This window comes from Anarrhichthys ocellatus, unplaced genomic scaffold (assembly GCF_004355925.1).
Source record: "Anarrhichthys ocellatus isolate YVR2014 unplaced genomic scaffold, GSC_Weel_1.0 scaffold21, whole genome shotgun sequence".
In the NCBI taxonomy this organism is placed as follows: Eukaryota; Metazoa; Chordata; class Actinopteri; order Perciformes; family Anarhichadidae; genus Anarrhichthys; species Anarrhichthys ocellatus.
The window spans coordinates 5,315,612-5,322,887 of record NW_022280051.1 but is presented as its reverse complement, the minus strand read 5'-3'; positions in this window follow the sequence as shown (position 1 = coordinate 5,322,887).

The window sequence follows — 7,276 nt, the reverse complement described above, 5'->3', positions numbered from 1 at the left end:
ATAAAAAAAAAAAAAATAGAAGCACAGAGGTATAATCTTGCCTGCTAGTGTTCCAGCAGCACTCTGCACTATAATTAGTGTGTCAATTTCAACCTGAAATTAACAGCATCGACCTGCCATCTCTGCTTACGCCGGTGGAGTCAGCTAGATCCTAATTTCGCATGATTTATTTTTCACCAAGAAGAGATAATTAATCATAAACACTGAAAAACACTGCAGCAAAGTGGAGATAACAAAAATATTTGCATCTAAAAAGATTCGATGAAGCTAATTCGTTTCCTGGCTTCCCCTCCCATCACAAGCCCACCTGATCGAGCCGCCGCTGCAGTTCTCATGAGTACCTCTAAGATTCTTTTCTTCTTTAATTTTCCATGATTAATCTTTGGGTGGTGATGTATCATTAATCACTGGTGGGGAGGGGGAGGGGGGACGGAGACGTACCTCCCCAACCCCATGTGCGTAAACAGCGGCTACAGTGTGGAGGAGACTGCAATAGTTGGATTGTGGATGGTGTGGTGGTGTCACTGTTGTTTGGAAGTGTGCCATCTTTCTTTTTTTATTTTTATTATTGAAAGGGATGGGAGGTGCAGCCAGGTGGTCTGAGAACCTGCAGGAGGCCACGTGCAGTAATATAATATTAATAATAAAAGTAATAATAATTTATATACTTTTTTTTGCTTCTTCTTCTTATTGGATAATCATTCTTTGTTTGGAAGTCGTCATTGGCACGGTGCCCGCGCAGCTCTGAATTTTTTGGATGGCGCTATGTTTAAACTTGGGCATGCTCACCGTGCCAGGATAAATTAGCATTTTATTTGCAGCTGTAATTAGCTGATCAGCATCTCTCTCTCTCCCTCTCTCTCTCTCTTTCTCTCTCTCTCTCACCCTCTCTCTGCCCATCTTTCTTCTCATTATGATTTTGTGTCCTCGCCGCCTCTTTCACTGCCTCTCCCCAATCCCTCATTTTCCAATGTCCTGGCAGCGGCACCAGATGTTTATCTGGTTTTTTATACCCAGGGACACTGCCATGTCAAATAAACCGGGGATGGACACTTACAGGCGGCTGGGTATCTAGGCAAGCCCTCCCCTCTCCCCCCCTTCTCCCCTCTCCTCTTCCTCCGCCTCTTTTCCTGGCTGAGCAGAATAATCCTGGACTGGGTGGCCACTGGGAGTCCAGCGAGGGGAGAACAACAACCAGATCACGTTGGTCTTCGCTTAAAAAAAATGTTGGTCTCCAAAATATAGCCCCGTGAAAGACACTCTTTTGTCTGAGCAGAAACAGGCCACATATATAGCGGGGTTTGATTGGAGGCTGATGCTGCAGATAGAGATGTGGAAGATGAGCGTATAATGAGATGCAAGGCATGGGGGTGGGGGGGGGGGCAAACATCCAGTCAGGGGTCCTCCCAGGAGAGACCAGCACAATGCAACCTGCCTGTTATCTGCAGGGGAATGTACTCTCCCTTTAATGAGCAGTCGTTTATTAAAAAACACTCTTTTAACCTCATAATTGAAAAAAGGCCACACACACACACACACACACATTGCAGCTCCACTACAGAGGACGTATATCTCAATGTAGATCACCTGTGTTGCAACAATCACAACAACACGTCCCCAGCTGGCCCATGATATACAAATATTTATCCTCTGATAAGGAACCGCCACGATGGCAGATAACCTCCTCTTTCCACCGTGTCAGGACTCTTTGTCTGTACACTCTCAGCATATTACAAAATATGTTCCCTTCCTCTGTTTCCCCTCTCGATAAACTTCCCTCTTGCTTTCTAATTCGTTATTAGGAGAGACTCCCATAAGCCGCTTTAGTCAATGTCTGTTTGTGGGGCTGTGGAGTCTGGAAAAGAGAGAAAGAGGAGGAGAGATGGAGGGGGGGGGGGAGGGGTTCCCCAAAAAAAAGAATGAATGAAAGACTGGCTTGGTTTTCCTCCACGGAACAAATAGTTAACATTTAACGTTTACACCCGGCCTGGCGACTCTCTGGCGCTGCGGGGCCGAGCCAGGCTAAAGTGTCCCGAAAGCCTTTTTCAGAGGGGTGTAAGTCCCCCGGCTATCGGGTTCTCCAGCCCCCCCGCTTTAAATGACTGTCAAAGAGGCAAATATCGAATTGCACGCGGGGGTCTCACTCTCCCCGCCCTCTCTCGCGCTCTCTCTGTGCCAGCCTCCAACCAGCGCTGCGTCACTCACGACACGTGGAGAGTTTGCAGTCTATTTCACTGAACTTACAGCCCAGTTTAAGACATAATAGCATTGAGCATTCAAATAAATGCTATTAGCAATAAAGTACAAAATATCACATTGTTAGGTTTAAGATGATAATGATTTGTGTTTGTACTTTTTACATCACTGGAAGTTACAGTGACGCCACTATAGGGAATCCTGCAAGAGTTCTACAGTGACCATAACCTCATAGACTTTCAGTCTTTTCAGGTTTAGTTCATCAATAACAAGATAAATATATATAGTTGTATTAATGTGTGGAGGCTTTAGTGTGGAACCCCACAGATGTGTCCCAAGAAAGCACCAGAAACATGTTTCTGCCACAAAATAATTCTATTTATTTGTGTTCAAAGGTTTGCTTTCTGCTTTCTGCTTGAGAGTGACTCGGTTTTTGACACGTTCAGAGGCCTAAAAAGTATTCAAACAAAACAATCGACAAATCTCTCTTTGGTAGAAGCAGACACTCACCTACTCTATGACATGCACTCTTAATACTGCACAATATAGAGCAAGCACATTTTAAAGACTACTTGTCTCATAATGACTTCTGTTTATTCTGCTGATGTAAAGACTCCTGCAGCAGTAGAAGGTCGATGCATGAAGACACGCGTTCAACTTGAGTTACACCTTTTCAGCACAGCATTCATGTACATCAGCACACATTGTCTTTATTAACAGCACATCTGTTCCTCTGTGGTGTATAGTGGTGCAACAATGTCAGCTTGTTTGTTTCATCCCTTAAAAGAATCAGAAGCGGTTTATTGCCAAGTGTGTTTGCACATATTGGACTTGGTGATTGCTGCAGAATTAACACAGTAAAGACATGATTACAGATAACAAATCTCCAAATTTGCCAACAAACAAGAGTACATCACAGCACGTCTGTTTTAAAGTGTCTGTAAAAGCTGAGTTAAGTGTGGTGCTATTATACACACATGAACCCCATCATTCAGACGTATCCACACAGATTAATGCAAAGCCAAGGTTATAAAATTCGACTCATTTTACTCCCCACTTTCCCAAATTAGACACAGCGGCGTGTTGAAAATAACACAGTGTAGGCCTATAGCCTTATCTACAGAGGGCCTGTGCATTGTCATTAATCTTCACCGGGCTAATTAAATTAATCCATCGCCTCTTGGCATTGGAATATAACGACCTGCACTAAATCCGCTGCAGGAGAACCCATTTGTTTTTTAGAACCAAGACTAGTTCCCTGCTTATAGCTCACAGCAGCAGCAGCAGGCCGGATTCATTATCAGAGTGATAATTAACAGAAGATTCTAAATAAAAACCCATCTCAGTGCTTTTTGTTGTTGTTTTTTTTTGGGGGGGGGGGGGTTGTAAGCGGAAGGAGGTTGAAGAGTTGTGGTTTTGATTGACAGTCCGTCCGCGGGATCATGTTTAATCCCTGCCTCTCTCGAGCCCGTTCAGAACTCATTTCTCCACCGCGAGATGGGGGACTCAGATGGTTGCCGGGGCAACGGCGATAGTGCTAAGCCATTTCCATTTTCTGCGAATAAGGAAGGGGGGGGGGGGGGGGGCGTTTGAGGTCGTCACAAAGTCATTCACAAACACAGACGAGGGGCTCATTACTCTGAAGGGAACGGATTACTCGTTACTTTACTCAAAAGAACAGGAGCATCACTGCGATACTCTGTGGAGGAAGTACCCTCTTCTAAAAGTAGAAGTACTACTGCCACCATGTAGCAAATACTTAACTAAAAGTAAAAGTCGTGCAATTCAAATACTGCACCTTGAAGTCAAATTACAGAAGTATTCTCAGTATTTAAAGTATCAGACGTGAAAGTACTGGTTCTGCAGAATAATGGAGCCCCCTGTGACTTTAACCTTTGACATATTCAACATACAAAATACTGTAAGAAACAACCGTCACAACACAATGATTTCTTCTCAGACCATTATTAGTTATGTCACCTGAAGGAAAAAAACCAAACAAACTGGTCCCATCTATTAAAACTGCATTGGAAATACAAGTACATTAAAGTGCAAGTACCTCAGATTTGTACTAAACAACATAACTTGAGTGAGTGTACTTAGTTACATTCCACCTGATACTTTACTGTTCTGTTACATCCTTCTCCAAAATTGACTGTTAATCAGCTAAATCTCCATAACAATCATCTCCTTCTGATGAGCTGGATTCCACTGAAGTCCTCTTTTCTACGGCCAGATAAACTTCATGTAGGCTATGTGTCCACTTAACCCCCAAAACATTGCTCCCGTCGCTGTGATAGAATCTGAATTGTAAGTCACTTTGGATAAAAGCGTCTGCTAAATGACTGTACTGTAATGTAATGTAGAATAAGAGGATTTTAACTACCTTAAGGCTAGTGAAGGGGAAACAAAGTGGGGGGAACTAGACAATAACTTCAAATTTTCGAACCTGAACCCTATTTTTCACAGTTTTTTTTGTGTCTAAATTACTAATGGGGACAACAGTTTTTGAAATAGATCCACTATTGAAGGAGAGCGCTGCTCAGGGCAACTCCTCACCGTTAACGTGCGTCCACTAAAAGTGCCTGCTGCTACTGACAGGCTCAGATTGTTATTATACGTGTCTGACAACATTATAGAAAGTATCCCACACATGAATTAATGCTTTTCTTTCCCTTTTTGTTTGTTATTTTGTGTCTCGCTCTGAGAAGTCTCCTTCTGTACCTTTCTGTTCTTGTGTCATGTGACTTGTTCCCGGAACACAACGGTGGAAACTGTGAGTTTGTTGTGTTGGAGTACAGAAAGTGCAGCTTTGTGTTATCTAAAATATATTCAATGTCATGGCTGAATATTTAGATGATTTCAACTATGTTGAAGTGACGCAATACTTCAGAACGAGACTTCTCAGAGCGACACACAAACAGACCGGGTCAAGCTAAAGGTAAAGAAAAAGGTTTTATATCTTTTTTCCGTAATGTTGTCGGACACTTTTAATAACATTCTGAGCAGAAACGAGCTCTTTTAGTGGACGTCATGAGGATGAGGAGCTGCCCCGAGTGATCACATTGCATCCCGTTTAGCTCTCCTTCAATACTGGACCGATTTCAAAAATGGTTGTCCACATTAGTAAGTTGGACATAAAAACACGGGGAAATATGGTCCAGGCTGAAAAAGAAAATACCAAAGTTACGCTTTAAGCACAGTAAAACTGACATATTACATGTTTCATTCCACCTTATTTCCTTCCCGTCTCTTCAGCATCCAGCGACGACGTCCATGAGAAGGTGAAGATGAACCGGCCTTTTTGATCAAAGCGGCCACCTTTAAAGCTGACGGCTGGCCTTCCTAGACGGGTATGTTGCCTTTATTGTGAGGACACACACATTACACACACTACACACACTCCCTTACAGTGAGAAACCCTTTCAATCCATCTTTCTTTTCTGGCATTTTTAAATCAACTTCACCTGCATCTGGAACCCTGCACCCGTCTCTCCCCGGGGGGTGGTGCTTACATAAAAACCAGGTTGACGGTGTCAGCGATGCCGGCAGGGTGTTAATGCACTGCTTGTTAGTTTTAATTAAGTAGCCTATAGCCAAGTGATCAGGAGATCAAGGGCAGTTATTTAAATAAGAAGCGCACCGGGGCCTCCAAGTGAACTGCAGGCGGGAGAGTTGGCTCCGGCTCCTCTGCTTTCCTCCATCACCTGGCGTCATTAATTCAGAAACAGCTTTGCCTTTCGGTTGACATGACACCACACCTGTCAGAACATAGCCCACTCCTCAGTCAGTCCTGGCATCGGTGGTCTCATCATTTTTTTTTATTTTCACAACCGACCAACTTTCCTTCTCAGCGGAGAGCCGCGGGCGTCTGCAGAGTTTATTTGGTCTGTGTCTACACGATAAAGAGGAAAGTTAGGTGAAGGACAACAATCTGGTGGAGGAGGCCGATCAGGAGGAGCAATGATAATAAGGCTAATAAGGTATCTCTCCGCAGCACATTGTTGAGGAGTTTGCATGTCGCCTATGAGGCTGCTTAAATTAAGCCCCATCCAGCAGGTTTTTCTTTTTTTCAACACTGAATATGCAAACATATTTGACAACGAATAGTGTAATTGCAGATGATGCTTTAGGCCTGTCTTTAAAGGAAAAGAAAAAGCTTTCAGAATATTCAAACTGCCCTCCTTTCACATCGCACCCCCAACAGCTTTTGAAAAGCTGATGTTTGAAAAAGAATTGATAAAGGAGAAGAAGATCCACAGGCGGAGGAGATAGAAGAGTTGCTCTCAGGCTGGGAAAGAGTCTGCCGCAGTCAACACATCTGATGAAAGGTCGGGATATTGTTTCAAGAGTAAGCAGAATAAAAACTACAACTTACTGATTGTTGAAAGGAAAATGGGTCTATTATGCAGTTTGACGTTTTTGAAGAACATTTATTACTTTTATCGAAGAACACAGACACCAGGTTTGTATTGGCCGTTCTCTGGGATCTCACTTAGTTGTTAACATTTTGTCAAATCAAGCTGTCTCCATTTATTGATGCCATTTATTTTTTTTATTAGTTTTCTAATGATGCTCTGTAGAAATACATGCTATGCATGATATGCTCCTTCCAAAGAACATCACATTTAACCTACTCTCCCTGTCTATTTCAATCATATGTTGTATGGAGGCTGGTCCACTTTTACGTCATTTTCATTTCAACGAGTCCATTAAAATGTACACTACGGTTCAAAAGATTAATTTCAATACTAAAATGATATCCTGACGTTGTCTATCAATCTTAAAGAATGAGCATGCACACACTGGGCTGTGAGTTAATTTTTGTTTTGGGGGGTTCCGCCCGGACACACCCACCAACAGTGATGTCAGAGCAGGTGTTTCCCCTCAGCTGTTAAAGGTAAAACGCTGCCGAGTTATTTAGTGTTGAGTTACACTCTAATTTTCAGACCAAATACCAAGTAGCTTCTTCCACAGCTTTCTCAGATAACCCTGAGATGTGGTTGAAAGCTCTGGAAAAGGTCAGTAAGGGGACAAGCGGGTCGAGAATATTTTATCAATCTGCTGTTTCCGAGATCAA